Source organism: Lactuca saligna, chromosome 6 (genome assembly GCF_052625555.1).
Source record: "Lactuca saligna cultivar CGN05327 chromosome 6, ASM5262555v1, whole genome shotgun sequence".
Lineage (NCBI taxonomy): Eukaryota > Viridiplantae > Streptophyta > Magnoliopsida > Asterales > Asteraceae > Lactuca > Lactuca saligna.
The window spans coordinates 105,878,193-105,895,832 of record NC_136422.1 but is presented as its reverse complement, the minus strand read 5'-3'; positions in this window follow the sequence as shown (position 1 = coordinate 105,895,832).

Below are 17,640 nucleotides of genomic sequence, written 5' to 3'. Positions count from 1 at the left end.
TCATGCTACAAACCAAATGAAAGCTTAGGGTTTTAAAAAATTATGAGAAATATAAATAAAATCCAAGGACTAACTAAGGAATCGTCACTCCTACGAGGGGCTTTTTTCATGATGTATTTGTCTGGTGGATTAAAACCCAAGGCTATTGCAGGTGGGCCATCTGTAACCAGATTCACCCATAGAAGCTGAACTAGAATCAGGCCTTTTGGAATCCTAATGGCAACAGTTAGAAAGATGTCACACACCCAAACCGAATTGGCGGAAACATTCGGGGCAGAGGATGTCATGTATACTACCACAACAATGCATAATAGTAAACAAGAAACAAAATCATCCATTAAATTAATAATATAATTCAATACAAGTGTGTTCTGTGTAGTAATAAGACACCAAAAATGAATACTCAAAATAAAGACGAGTTTTGAAAGCTCCATCTTCTCAAAACCTGGTATCGGTACCTATCTACTGACTACCTGAGAATACAAGTTATTTGGAAAGAGAGGATCATCATTTAAGCTGGTGACTTCATAAGTATTTTAGTGTCATTTTTTGTACATGTTTGATATAAAAATTTTTATAAGTGTTTGTAAATGTTTGTGAATGCTTGTAAATGTTTGTGAAGGTTTGTAAATGTTTGTTACACCTAGAAAATCCAATATTTTCTACTAAAATGTAGCCTTCTATCAAGACCCGAATGTTCTTAATGTTTGTTTCGTGTAAAAGTGTGTATTTTCCCAAGTGTGACTATCATTAACAAAAATATAGTTTTACATTACCGTTTATGTGAGAAGATAATAAAGTACTGTAGTGTTGTGTATAATAACTACTATTGTATTAACCACCATAAGCCAATTATTAATTAAGGTATAATGTGATATTATTGTAACTATACTTGATCGACTAGTAAGACACGACGCACGATGACGTCGAAATGGTATAACATTCGTCACCTGTAGACCTGCAGGTCCCACTGTAGCTAGCAGCAAGGTGTAAGACGGTCAGTCCTGTATAGATCTTTACACAAATTCATGCTTTCCCTCCAGGAGTCTCTGGTTACAAAACGTGACACAACAGAAGATTTTCATTCCATGAAGTAGTGGCTCACATTAATGTTATAGTATTCTAGTGTTTGTATAGTATGTTCTAGTGTAGTATATGTTCTCTTTGTACTAGTGTATAGTATGTTCTCTTGTATAGTATAGTGTATGTTCTCTTAGTTTCTCATTATAGTATGTTCTTTCTGTTTCTCATAATAGTAAGTTTGTATTGAATCATGAATGAACTGAATCTTGTATGTTTCATTGTACTAGAAATAGTGAATAGTAATCTCCTCAACTATACCTATTATAGTTTACTAGTAATGTTGTTTGAATGAGTGAGTGTGTTGAACTGAGATAAAAGCTTTTATATCTATATACCTATACATAATATAAAACTAAGGTTCAAATGAAACTCGAAAAAACAACTGAATACTCTAAGTCCACAACCAAACAAGGAACATGAAATAAAGCTAGTTATCAGTCCTAAGTCCTTCCAACCTTACTTATATAACTATATCTATATATACATGATTTTTGACAATATATAACTTTAAAAGAGTTTAATAAAGAGTTTTAGCTTAAAAGAGTTTGACATAAAAAGGAGTTTTAACCATTTGAATAATAATAGATGACTTGATGTCAATTTATAAAATGTTTTAAAGAGTTTGTTTAGTAAACAATTTTGAAGTATATGAAATTCACTTGTTTGATAGTTATTAATCACATGTGATTTATATAATAACTATAATGTTTTCAACTTGTATTACCCCCATAAAAGCATTTAAAATCATTTGAAAGGTAGATTAAGGGGTATGAACTCACCTTCAGTGAGTGATACGAATGAAAGATCGGTTTGTAGGATGCTAAGTGTCAAGTGAAGACTTGAGCACAATGGATCCTAATAAGCACATATTGAAATTTTTACGGATATAATTAGTGTTTATACAACTAATCATGTAGAGAAAACACCCTAGGACTTAAAAAAACACTTGATTTGAAGTGTTAGAAGTGCAATGGACTACAAATAATGGGTGTACGACCACACAAGTGTGTGTACGGCCACCAGGTGTACAACCACATGGGTGTACGACCTGGTGTGTACGGCCAGGGAGTGTACAGCCATACACTCCATGAGGAAATGGTCAAAATTGGTGTTTCAAGGCTATATCTTGCATCCTCTAAGTGTTCTTGATCATGTCCTAGCATAGAACTTGAGTCTGAGGCCAATAAGCACTAATAAAAGAGGTGTACGAGCACATGGGGTGTTTACGGACATACAATCCTTGAAGATCATGGTTTCGATGATTTCTAAGGGACATATCTAGTAGGTAACAAGCCTAGGAAGGAATACTTATTATATAGAAGCCTTTATGGGTGTTTGAGGTCCAAGAACTTAGTAGGTGTTCTTGGTGTTCTTGGTGAACTGAAGAACACTTGAAGATATATCAAAATGAAGTGATTTCATGGATGAAATCAATGATCCATACAAGATAGTGAGAGGAATCAACAATACAAGGGAAGAAACACTTACAATCTTGAAGATTTAGCTGAAAATCGGATGATAGTTGAGAGAATAATGAGTTCTTGGCTTAGGAATGTCAAAAGGGTTGAATGAAAGCTAAGACTCTCATTTATACATGAGAGTCTATGGCCAAAAGGGGGGTGTACATCCACACACCCAAGTTTATGGCCGTACACTCCTCATGTTGGAGTGTTTGGCCATTTTGTGAAGTGTTGAACTTGTGGAACCCATTTCTAAACCCTAACTTTGAAGGTACTAGGCTTAGTTTCAGACTAAGTTCTAGAAGGTAGCAAAACGAGTCTGAACTTCATTGATTTGAATAGCTGAATAAGGTAGAAATTTTGGGTTGTCACAAAAGATGCTAGCAACCTCACCAATATTTGAAGAAATCATATAATTGTCAGACACAAATGGACAAAATGTAATTAGTTTCAGACTATGTTCAAATATGGTGGTGTTTGGTTAACTCACCGGATAAAGGCTTTCATATTGTTGTAAATGGATCTGCCTTCTCCAACTGCAGCCACAAGCGTGCTAAAATTATCATCAGCCATAACCATGTCAACAGCCTCCTTTGCAACCTTGGAGATAAAAAAACCCCCCAAAAGGATTCTCATTAAATTTATGTCAACAAATAGATTACATTCATTATCTCTATTAGAATACACATACCTCAGTTCCAGTAATGCCCATTGCAATCCCAATATCAACCAATTTCAAAGCAGGTGCATCATTCACACCATCACAAGTCCTGCTAAGCCACCAATTTAACTGCTTACCCGAAGTACTGCTAAGCCAGCGAAGGTTAGATTACTTTTGATTAAAGGGTAATACGCAAAATTAAGTAAAATTTTATGAGCAGGATGTTCTTCATCCCCATTAACAAATGAATTAATTATTCAAAAACAAACAACATTACAGTTTAGCTTAATGTTCAAAGAAAATGTTAAATTGTTAATTAACCAATTTAAGTTACATTTTTATTATATGCTAATGGATAAAGTATCTGAAACAACTAAATATAAAAGGTATAAACCACAAACTTCATTGTCATCAAATTTATTTGTCTTCTCACATTATAGTTTTATAATAAAATAAATTAGAAAGAATCACATAATTCAAGTGATAGACTATTAATCACACACTTTATGGCATACTGCCTCTGCACCTTGTCATCTCTAAGATAAACACGTTCATTATAGAACATTAAACCTTTAGTAAACAAAATCAACTATTTCAAATTTTCATTCATGAAAAAGAACCTGAAACAATGATTTAACACATTTAGTTGTGTAAGATGAATGAAGAACATAACCAGTAATCTTGTGATCTCACATCTGGAGCTGAAACTGCTCAAATGTCACAACTATCTAAACTGAAAAGCATTCTTTTGACCCACCACCAATCAAAGCACCGATTTAAGTGTCCCATGAAATAGAGTTTCTATCGAGCATTTTAACAAATCGTTTGTGTGCTTTTCAGTGTTCCATTTCTCCCCATTGATTTCTCTCTGCGAAACACAACCTAAGAAAAGAATATGAAATTGAGATAGAGAATGGGCTGTTTGACCATGGTCGATCTGGTAGCCACCAGTAATGCGATTCTGAGTTTGCTTCTCGATCACCTCCATGACGATTTAGTACCCACCATTGCTCATATATTGCAGTTTGGGGGAGGTTCATCATAGAAGGAAGGAAGAATGGGAGAAGGAGTTGTGGACAGAGGTGGGTGGTGTGAGGGTCTCCCAGCAGTGGATGGACTTGCTCGGTCCACAAACAGTGTCTTAATCTCCGATCGTCGAACAAGAACCGGACGTACCAAGAAAGTTGAGCAGAAGTTGGAGACCAGATGTGGAGAAGTTATGGAAACAAGTAACGAAGATGCAAAGTTGTCAGAGGATCGCGCTGGAGACGCAAATTTGGAGAGCAGATGTGGAGAAGTGAAGCGGTAGAGGTTTGAGAATCGAGAGAGAAGAAAGAAAGAAAGAAAAGGGGGTTTCAGCGGGGATGAGCTAGGGTTAGACGACACTCGTTTTATTTAGGGTGCCCTCCGTGTTGTTTTTATTAGACACTAATTTTAGGCCACACAAAAATGCGTTTCCTCTATTCTTCATATTTTGGAAAACTAACATCAATTTTTAGGGCACGCACAAATGCGTGTCCTCTATCAGCGCGTGTCATTGATTGCGCGTCACAAAAGGCTGTTTTTCTAGTAGTGTCCATTCTAGATATCATATCAACTGAGACATGGATTATAATCATTCTCTCTGTTCATGTGTTGTTTCCAGATTTCTGATTTATGACGACTGACAAACTGAACAAATCAAATCAGTGTAGGCTTGGCCAAGCGCTTAGGCTTGTCATCACTAAATCGTCAAGGGGCCCACAGATATCGCTTTTATCCCTCTTAGGGTAAAAAGAATGGATAAACTTCGACTCATATTCTTGCTCTATTTACTCGTCAAATCGCACACAACAATATGTTTTTTAACACTAAGTTACTAGTGCATTTACACATCATCAATGTGCAACCGACTTGTAAACTGCAACAATATGTCTCCATTTCAAGAATATAAGATATTATTGTATTACAATCACTCGTGATAATATCCATGAAGTAATTCAGATGAGCGTGGGTTTAATCCAACACTCAAATCTTATTTCATGAGTACTCATGAACACTATAGCAAACTTTGGTATGTCTAATCACTTTAGACAATCTACAGACGGATTCATGACTGTCTTACCTGATTACCTACTTCCAAAGTATGAGTAACTATGGATGTTTGAATAATCATGTTATTTGGGAAGTCAAAACATGCGAAGTGAAACACAAGAATAATCTAATTCAATATGGTTTCAAAACTTTTGAATATAAAGAAAAACTTATTATTTAATCACCATATTGATTATACATTATTCATTGTATAATGTTTCGATTAATCAACTTAATACTTGAATTAAAACAATAGTTATCCCATGCTCAAAGCATGCACACTATATTTAGCTATTGTCCTTACTTTGTGAAATAGATCAAATGAAAACATTTCAATGATGCTCATTTCACAATTCCAAATCCTTATCACAAGTGTAAGAATGCCAAATTCTTGCCACTATTAGAATGTGTTAGATTCTAAATTATCATGTAATGATTCCTTTTTTGCAATGTCATGGTACCAAAGTCACAGAGACTTTGCCAATGATATTACAAAGTATTCTATTGGAGATTGTTACAAGACAATTCCCTAGAATTAAAGTCTCACATTCGAAGTATATTCATTTGAACATCCTTCGTGCATTACAGTCACCAATCTACACATAGATTCTTTATGTCCAACTCCCACTATGGAAATATGTCCATATTTGCTATTTGACCACTCATTATTAATAGAATCATGTCTATTCATAATAACATCAATATGGTCCATCCTTTACTATACTTCCAACTACAGGCGATCAATCGTTAGCGAACCTTAGATTGTCCTTGATAGTTGTTTAATAACATTAGTCGTACAGCATATGGAATACGATTCATAATGTCTTACATAAAGATATGATACTTGACCAGTCTTTTGCTATAATATTTCCATATATAGAATTTCTAATGTTGAAACACTTCAACATGGTATTGATATATGCTCATGACCAAGCTTGATTAATATTTCAATCTAAACTTTTAGATTCGAAACAAAGTATAGGTATTCTCTCCCATAATATAGCGAAACAATTTTCCAAATTCTGCAACTTTGCAAAATTCTTAACATTTGTTTCCTATAAGCAATATTGCTAACTAGCAACACTTCACATAATAATCATGGTCCCACTATCATGATAATTATATTCTTATTAGCATAACACTTATGTTCCCATTAGGTTTGACATGTGCCCAGAAATTAACTGGACGTTTAGAAATCAATACTTATTGAATTTCTTTCCAAGGTTTAGATTTATGATACAAGATGCTTCGATAAGGCTTTATCTAAGCTCATACACCTTTTATTAAAAAGATCATATGTGTGTCTAAACTATTTCAGAACTTACCGCAATAAGTTCCGAATATTCAAACTATTTTCCATTTCTCTCAATTCGAACTATGAAGAGGGATGTCGTAATCATAATCGAATTTGAGAACGCAATTAACACAATTGCAATCTTCTCAAAATCTACTTAGTGAAAGTCTTTCCTCACAATCATTTTCATGAAGTGGAGAGAAACCTTATGCCACTTCGATTTTATGGTGTATGTGCTCCTATCCATGTGAATATGTCATTATCAAAAGACAAGGTGTATGACAAATTCAAACCAATATGGACTAAACCTTCTTATTCTTAATTTCTTGCCATCTGGTAGCTCAAGGGCCTACCAGTGCTTCCAACTTAATGAGCAGCTCACCCTTGCTAATCAATAAACTTTTCTTGATCAATGTGCTTTTCCTTATGCAAACAATTGAGAACTCATAGAACTCACACACATAGTAACCTTTAATTGGAATGGGTACAAGAACAAGAATATGTCAACACGATACATTTCAAATCTCAAGTCGTGTGCCAGTGATAAATGATAGGTTTATTCTTGATTAGTTCTTAAAGCTTGTCAAGGTCTTTAAGACTCCCACTGACCCCTTGACATATAAGATTTTCTTATCAATAAACATTCCTTCACAAACAAATATTCAAGAATTAGTGTGGATTCTTATCAAGAAAAAAACACTTCACATAATTGGTCTTAGTTGGTCTTTGTATTATACAAAACATCACAACTACCAATTTGAAATATGCAAAAGTAAGAAAACATTTCTCTACTCCACATTTCATGATATATTATAAACCTACTGAATATATATGTCACTCAAGACACAATATTGGAGTGTGACTCTATGACTTGATTTTGGAACGAAGTATGACTCATCTTCTTGATTTAACCATTTCAAAAATTCCCAATTCCTCTTTTTAGTCATACTTATGCACTAAGGTGTCCTTATATGTCACACCCCCGAACCAGACGGCGGAAACGTCTGGGGGCTATTGTGACTCAATTGAATACCATCACAGTGAATATACATGAAACATAACATCATACATCACCAAGCATTGGAATAATACAACTGGTAGCGTTTACATCCATTACATTGTTTCAAAATATTACATTAATACATTGTTCATTGTTACTTAAACAACCGCAAAACAATCATAGAGTACAGTCCTTTCTTCACTTATCTGTTACCTGAGAATACAAGTATTTTGAAAAACGTCAACATATGAAATGTTGGTGAGTTCATAAGTAATGTTTGAAATCCAATGTTTGTAATGTTTTGAAAAACCACCAGAAAATCCGATATTTTCTGAAAATAGAATAGCGTAAAAATATGTGAAGATTCGTGAGTATGCTTGTTTGAATTCTATAGATGTAAGCGTAAGATTTGTGAAATTCGACATGTAGTTCATAAGTGTACTTGTTGAAAACCCTAGGAAAACCCGACGTTTTCCTATCACTTTGCTTTACTTAGTTTTTGTGTTGTTATTTCGTTACGTTAGAGGTGTTCGTTGAGCTCCGAAGGCATTAAGTATACAGAGGGTGGTGAATTGTTGTAACATACGTTAATGAAAACGTCCAGTTGTCAACCGTACTAGCGACCCCTTAGGCGTCACTCGCACTTATTCACACAACTCAATCCTCCCGGACTTGTGTAGTCCCACGACCGAGGAGAAAAAGTGAAGGTGCGAAACCCTCGGTATTTCCCTACGTCGTTCAAGACCATTGCAATTGCGAAGGGCCCGAAACCCATCCAGCAATCGTGAGTTCCCGACTTTACTAGCAGCACCGAAGGACCCTTGGGGACCAGCAGCACGTTTGCCATTGAAAGTCCTTTTACACGTGGTTGAGTCGTATAGACCCAACTACATGTAAGCAAGTATCCTTTGGGCCTAAAGATCATGTCATCAGGCTAGCTAGGCTCAACAAGCATGATTTTCAACTTTTGGGCCTAAGGAGTGTACGTCGATGTATTGAGTAATTCCACGAGAGTATAGAGTTCTGAGAGTTCCATATGTGTATTGAGCGTTGTAGTGTTAGTAGTTTTGGATTTGTTATTGATTCGAGACCGAATCAATTCGTTTGATAACGATTGTTGGTGATATTGTGTATTGTAATTCATCGAGAGTCGTAGTGTCAGTCTTTGTTCACAACGAGTGTATTGAATTATCATTGAAAATTTTCTGTTTACAACCCCTCTTTATTTTGTAAATTTACTTTTTCACCCCTTTAGGTAAATTAATTTCCGGTTTAGTCCTTAAACCATTTTTCTTGACATTTTAACACCAAAAATTATTGAAATTAATATTTTTCAGCATATTTTTCATTGAAAACAGTTTAAGTCCCTGAAATTGCAGTTTTCTCGGTTATAACCCTCCTTTTTCGCAGTTTTTACAATTTTGGCCCCAATTGGAAAATGTTTGCAACTTTGGTCCTTTTTAAATTTGAAAAGCATTTTAAACCTTTGAAAAGCAATTGTAACACTAGTAGTCCACTGTTTTATAGAAAAACACAATTTTGTCCCTCCAAAACAGAAAATTTCGCATAATGGGCCCTATTGGGCCGAAATTGTCATTTTTAGCCCATTAAGCTTGAAATTTATGTTTTAATCCTCCAAAAGAGTATATTTTCAGAAAATACATTATGGAAACTGTTTTGACTCATCTCACCCATCAGATTTCGAAATATTTCATTTTAGGCCCTTCAACTTTGTATTTTTAACATTTTATGTCAAAAAAATGAGTTTTTAGCCCAAAATAAGTGTTGTCAAGCCATTTGGCTATTTTTCTTGGTATACTTTGCATGTAGTAGTATATTTTATGCTAGTATAAAATATATCTCGGTTTTTAGTAATTCATAACTAGATCTAGCATCATAATCATACAAAACATACATATAAGCATAGAAATCATCCAAAACATACACATAATGATGGATCTACACCTTTGCTTGTATTCTCCCCCACAAAAACTTATAAAAACCGAAAATAAGGGGGTATGAAGCTCACCTTGGGTGTGGTTTCGGTTTTGGAGAAAAGATGGAAGAAAAATTAGGTGATTTTCGGCCTTAGCACACTTTGATGAAGATCTCGGCCTTGAGGTGGTTCTTGGATGGTGATTTTTTTGTGGAAAACCTCCTTTGGATGCCCTTGAATCTTCGAAATTTAGTGAAGAGAGTGGAGGTGTTTTTGGAGAGTGTTGGTATGTGAAAAGTGATGAAAATGTGTGTGTGTGTGTGTGTGTTGGAATCGGCCGAGACAAGAAGAAAGAGGAGAGAAAGGGTTGAGTTGACATACATAGATGCATGTTGGTCCATGCATGGAAATATGTGGGACATAAGTGAGGTGGCATGAAGAAGTCAACCCCCTTTCTTCTTGGATTTGGGCCTTGGGCCGAGAATTTGGAAAGGAAAAAGGTTTTTGGGCTTTATTGCCCCTAAGCCCATATAGATGTTAAGTTGGATGATTTTTCGTCCCAAAAGAAATATAATACGATTTTTACACTTTGTTGGGCTAGTTTAGGTTAACCATGGTTCAAAATTTTGAATTTATTTCATTCTAGGCCCAATATGGCCCAAAATGTTGAAATAAATAGATGTGGGTCCAATTAGAGTCCATTTGAAGGTTATAATCCCGTGATAGTCAAATTGGAGGCTTATTGGCCCAATGAGTCCAATAAGGAAGTCCTAGTCCAAAATTGACCTAACCAGAACTTTTAGGGTTTCCAATAGCTTGTTCACCATTTCTAGCACTTGCATGATGTATTTGATTGAAGTTTTTGATGTCATTAAATAAGCATCAAACATGCTTTTAAGTTTTTGATTCAACCTTTACTTGAGTGTAGCGATTACAAGACACAAAATTTCTACTTGTGACATTATAGGATCAATTGTGACATGGTTCAATAATCATTAGGATGATCATAAAACACGATACTAAAGTACTCTCATTTCCTTTCAGATTAAAGAACCTTTTTTTATCTTTCTGCCTAATTCATTCCTCTTATTCATTCTTTTATACATTGAAACTTTTTCATGGTATTAGAATTGTACTTAAACTTGTAAGCATAACCATATTTACTGAACTTTCAGTAAATCATGACGACTGGACTTTATCGTCCTTTGTAGTGGATCTGGCCAGTGCACATCAACATGTACTAGATCTTTTATTCCTTCGCTTGACTCACATACGTATTTGAACAAGAAATTAGTCTTAATTTCACAAAAATGAAGGTTCTCATTCATCACATAATACAAGTTGAATGATTCCAAGTTTCTATCCAATTGAATCTTTGGTGATGAGAATCTTTCCTTATTTAGTAAATTTAGTCATTACCACAAAAGAAAGAATCAAATCCATATTGATAAAAATAGAAACATACAAACATTAATTTTCACAAATGCCATTGCAAGAAAATATAAAATAAGATAAATTCAAAAATTTTCTTTATTTATAAAATACAGAAATCTTGTCCTTACAATGCAAGTACAGATGAAAACTATGTTACTACATATTTCTAAGCACTCTATCATAACTCCTAAGTAGCAGCTAAAAAAACTCTGATCATCGAATCATGCGATCGAAATTCATCTATTCGTGATCAGACTCAACATGATTTTTCTTTAACCTTCCTTTCTTTTCATCGATCCTGCAAAAAATCAATATGTAATCTCAACACATCATGTATTCAGAATCTTTAGTTAGAAACTTAATAGAGTTAGATAGTTGATTTACCTGAAGCAGAGTCATACACTTTGACTTTACCATCCTTGTGATCCTTCAGGTAAATACGACAGCTTCACATCCAATGCCCCTTCTCTTGGTAGTGGAAACAAACACTCTTTTGAAAGGTACACGGGACAATCTCAGACTTAGCCTTTCTCTTTACCATTTGGTCTAATGGATAAAGTATCTGAAACAACTAAATATAAAAGGTATAAACCACAAACTTCATTGTCATCAAATTTATTTGTCTTCTCACATTATAGTTTTATAATAAAATAAATTAGAAAGAATCACATAATTTAAGTGATAGACTATTAATCACACACTTTATGGCATACTGCCTCTGCACCTTGTCATCTCTAAGATAAACACGTTCATTATAGAACGTTAAACCTTTAGTAAACAAAATCAACTATTTCAATTTTCCATTCATGAAAAATAACCTGAAGCAATGATTTAACACATCTTATTGTGTAAGATGAATGAAGAACATAACCAGTAATCTTGTGATCTCACATCTGGAGCTGAAACTGGTCAAATGTCATAACTATCTAAACTGAAAAGCATTCTTTTGACCCACCACCAATCAAATCACCGATTTAAGTATCCCATGAAATAGAGCTTCTATCGAGCATTTTAACAAATAGTTTGTGTGCTTCATCTACACTAACAAATGATTTAAGTGTTCCATTTCTCCCCATTGATTTCCCTCTGTGAAACACAACCTAAGAAAAGAATATGAAATTGAGATAGAGAATGGGCTAATTGACCATGGTCGATCTGGTAGCCACCAGTAATGCGGTTATGAGTTTGCTTCTCGATCGCGTCCATGATGATTTAGTACCTACCATTGCTCATATATTGCAGTTTGGGGGAGGTTCATCATAGAAGGAAGGAAGAATGGGAGCAGGAGTTGTGGTCAGAGGTGGGTGGTGTGATGGTCTACCTAGCAGTGGATGGACTTGCTCGGTCCACAAACAGTGTCTCAATCTCCGGTCGTCGAACAAGAACCGGACGTACCAAGAAAGTTGAGCAGAAGTTGGAGACCAGATGTGGAGAAGTTATGGAAACAAGCAACGAAGATGCAAAGTTGTCAGAGGATCGCACTGGAGATGCAAAGTTGGAGAGCAGATGTGGAGAAGTTAAGCGGTAGAGGTTTGAGAATCGAGAGAGAAGAAAGAAAGAAAGAAAAGGGGGTTTCAGCGGGGATGAGCTAGGGTTAGACGACACACATTTTATTTAAGGTGCCCTCCGTGTTGTTTTTATTAGACACTAATTTTAGGCCACACAAAAATGCGTTTCCTCTATTCTTCATATTTTGGAAAACTGACATCAATTTTTAGGGCACGCACAAATGTGTGTCCTCTATCAGCGTGTGTCATTGATTGCGCGTGGCAAAAGGCTGTTTTTCTAGTAGTGTCCATTCTAGATATCGTATGAACTGAGACATGGATTATAATCATTCTCTCTGTTCATGTGTTGTTTCCAAATTTCTGATTTATGACGACTGACTAATTGAACAAATCAAATCAGTGCAGCCTTGGCCAAGCGCTTAGGCTTGTCATCACTAAATCGTCAAGGGGCCCACATATATCACTTTTATCCCTCTTAGGGTAAAAAGAATGGATAAACTTTGACTCATATGCTTGCTCTATTTACTCATCAAATCGCACACAACAATATGTTTTTTAATACCAAGTTACTAGTGCATTTACACATCATCAATGTGCAACCGACTTGTAAACTGCAACAATATGTCTCAATTTCAAGAATATTAGATATTATTGTATTACAATCACTCCTGACAATATCCATGAAGTAATTTAGATGAGCATGGGTTTAATCCAATACTCAAATCTTATTTCAGGAGTACTCATGAACACAATAGCAAACTTTGGTATGTCTAAGCACTTTAGACAATCTACAGACGAATTCATGACTCTCTTACCTCATTACCTACTTCCAAAGTATGATTAACTGTGGATGTTTGAATAATCGTGTTATTTGGGAAGTCAAAACATGCGAAGTGAAAAACAAGAATAATCTAATTCAATATGGTTTCAAAACTTTTGAATATAAAGAAAAACTTATTATTTAATCACCATATTGATTATACATTATTCATTGTATATTGTTTCAATTAATCAACTTAATACTTGAATTAAAACAATAGTTATCCCATGCTCAAATCATGCACACTATATTTAGCTATTGTCCTTACTTTGTGAAATAGATCAAATGAAAACATTTCAATGATGCTCATTTCACAATTCCAAATCCTTATCACAAGTGTAAGAATGCCAAATTCTTGCCACTATTAGAATGTGCTAGATTCTAAATTATCTTGCAATGATTCCTTTTTTGCAATGTCATGATACCAAAGTCACAAAGACTTTGCCAATGATATTACAAAGTATTCTATTGGAGATTGTTACAAGACAATACCCCATAATTAAAGTCTCACATTCGAAGTATATTCATTTGAACATCCTTCGTGCATTACAGTCACCAATCTACACATAGATTCTTTATGTCAAACTCCCACTATGGAAATATGTCCATATTTGCTATTTGACCACTCATTATTAATAGAGTCCTGTCTATTCATAATAACGTCAATATGGCCCATCCTTTACTATACTTCCAACTATAGGAGATCAATCGTTAGCGAACCTTAGATTGTCCTTGATAGTTGTTTAATAACATTAGTCGTATTCGGTTCTAATCCTTTTCCCTCTTAATTCCCTAGGCGTTTGGAAAAACAAAATGCGTGAATATTACAGCATGTGCAATCAATCCTATACCCGAAGCTTATGGAATACGATTCATAATGTCATACATAAAGACATGATACTTGACAAGTCTTTTCCTATAATATTTCCATATATAGAATTTCTAATGTTGAAACACTTCAACATGGTATTGATATATGATCATGACTAAGCTTGATTAATATTTCAATCTAAACTTTTAGATTCGAAACAAAGTATAGGTATCCTCTCCCATATTATAGCAAAACAATTTTCCAAATTCTGCAACTTTGCAAAATTCTTAACCTTTGTTTCCTATAACCAATATTGCTAACTAGCAACACTTCACATAATAATCATGGTCCCACTATCATGATAATTATATTCTTATTAGCATAACACTTATGCTCCCATTAGGTTTGACATGTGCCCAGAAATTAACTGGACTTTTAGAAATCAATACTTATTGAATTTCTTTCCAAGGTTTATATTTATGATACAAGATGCTTCGATAAGGCTTTATCTAAGCTCATACACCTTTTATTAAAAAGATCATATGTGTGTCTAAACTATTTCAGAACTTACCGCAATAAGTTCCGAATATTCAAACTATTTTCCATTTCTCACAATTCGAACTATGAAGAGGGATGTCGTAATCATAATCGAATTTGAGAACGCAATTAACACTACTGCAATCTTCTCAAATCTACTTAGTGAAAGTCTTTCCTCACAATAATTTTCATGAAGTGGAGAGAAACCTTATGCCACTTCGATTTTATGGTGTATGTTCTCCTATCCATGTGAATATGTCACTATCAAAAGACAAGGTCTATGACAAATTCAAACCAATATGCACAAAACCTTCTTATTCTTAATTTCTTACCATCTGGTAGCTCAAGGGCCTACTAGTGCTTCCAACTTAATGAGCAGCTCACCCTTGCTAATCAATAAACTTTTCTTCATCAATGTGCTTTTCCTTATGCAAACAATTGAGAACTCATAGAACTCACACACATAGTAACCTTTAATTGGAATGGGTACAAGAACAAGAATATGTCAACACGATACATTTCAAATCTCAAGTCGTGTGCTAGTGATAAATGATAGGTTTATTCTTGATTAGTTCTTAAAGCTTTTCAAGGTCTTTAAGACTCCCACTGACCCCTTGACATATAAGATTTTCTTATCAATAAACATTCCTTCACAAACAAATATTCAAGAATTAGTGTGGATTCTTATCAAGAAAAAAACACTTCACATAATTGGTCTTAGTTGGTCTTTGTTTTCTACAAAACATCACAACTACCAATTTGAAATATGCAAAAGTAAGAAAACATTTCTCTACTCCACATTTCATGATCTATTATAAACCTACTGAATATATGTCACTCAAGACACAATCTTGGAGTGTGACTCTATGACTTGATTTTGGAACGAAGTATGACTCATCTTCTTGATTTAACCATTTCAAAAATTCTCGATTCCTCTTCTTAATCATACTTATGCACTAAGGTGTCCTTATAGGATCAATTGTGACATGGTTCAATAATCATTAGGATGATCATAAAACACGATACTAAAGTACTCTCATTTCCTTTCAGATTAAAGAACCTTTTTTTTTATCTTTCTGCCTAATTGATTCCTCTTATTCATTCTTTTATACATTGAAACTTTTTCATGGTATTAGAATTGTACTTAAACTTGTAAGCGTAACCATATTTACTGAACTTTCAGTAAATCATGACGACTGGACTTTATCGTCCTTTGTAGTGGATCTGGCCAGTGCACATCAACATGTACTAGATCTTTTATTCCTTCGCTTGACTCACATACGTATTTGAACAAGGAATTAGTCTTAATTTCAAGAAAATGAAGGTTCGCATTCATCACATAATACAAGTTGAATGATTCCAAGTTTCTGTCCAATTGAAACTTTGGTGATGAGAATCATTCCTTATTTAGTAAATTTAGTCATTACCACAAAAGAAAGAATCAAATCCATATTGATAAAAATAGACACATATAAACATGAATTTTCACAAATGCCATTGCAAGAAAATATAAAATAAGATAAATTCAAAAATTTTCTTTATTTATAAAATACAGAAATCTTGTCCTTACAATGCAAGTACAAATGAAAACTATGTTACTACATATTTCTAAGCACTCTATCATAACTCCTAAGTAGCAGCTAAAAAAATTCTGATCATCGAATCATGCGATCGAAATTCATCTGTTCGCGATCAGACTCAACATGATTTTTCTTTAACCTTCCTTTCTTTTCATCGATCCTGCAAAAAATCAATATGTAATCTCAACACATCATGTATTCAGAATCTTTAGTTAGAAACTTAATAGAGTTAGATAGTTGATTTACCTGAAGCAGAGTCATACACTTTGACTTTACCATCCTTGTGATCCTTCAGGTAAATACGACAGCTTCACATCCAATGCCCCTTCTCTTGGTAGTGGAAACAAACACTCTTTTGAAAGGTACACGGGACAATCTCAGACTTAGCCTTTCTCTTTACCATTTGGTCTAATGGTTTGACCATGGTTGATCCCTTTCCATTGGGAAGAGAAGACTTTTCTAGACTTCTAATGTTTCCATTTTCAATGTCCATGGAAGTTAAGGAGGTAGATCTTCCAATCAAATTTGTTGTACTAGTGCACCAAGTCATTGTCGATTCAGCAGCAATTAGCAAATACGTAAGATCAATAATGGTCACATCGCCTTCTGTCATATAGTAATCCTTAATGAACTCACTATATGACTTAGGAAGTGATTGAAGAACCAAGTCAACATCCAACATCCTCGACACAACGACTCCTAACATTCCTAGCCTATCAATGTGTGACATCATCTCCAAGACATGTGCACACACATACCTTCCATCTTGGTGTTTTCTTGCCAATAGGGTTTGAGTAATCTTGAACATTTCAAGTTGACGAACACGCAGGTTAGGGAGAATAATTGGATGAGGTGGAGGAAGTACAATATGATTTATTGGAAAATCATCTTCATGAGGAAACCTTTTTTCATAAGATTCGAGAAGACCATAGTTGTTAGAAATAGACATCTACAAGGGAGAAATTCAAGTTTAGTTGATATATGTCCTTAATATAATACCCAAATGAAATATTAAGGCTAGGACCCAACACAGTAATTCACAACTAGGAAGAGGGATGCACTAATCCAATTGAAAACTATTTATCAGTAGGTAAATGAGGATTTACCAATTCCACCATGAAAATGAAAATTTTAAACGAATTAACTTTTAAATGAATCTCCTAGATCTTTGAAGATTGATTGAACTTTTCAATGGCATGTTTAATCTTGATTATACCCTTCATGTTTGTGACTGGGATACCAAGGATCACAAACAAGGTGTGAATAACTATGCAAATTAACTTGGTACTCTCGATGTTATTTATCACCTAATCAATGAGCCGGTTAACCACACATGCTCCATTGATCTATGATAAACTCTGAGCTACCCATTGATATCCTTCATTAGTCCACATTAGAGTGTCAATTAACCACACACACTCCACTACCTGACCAATAAGGTGT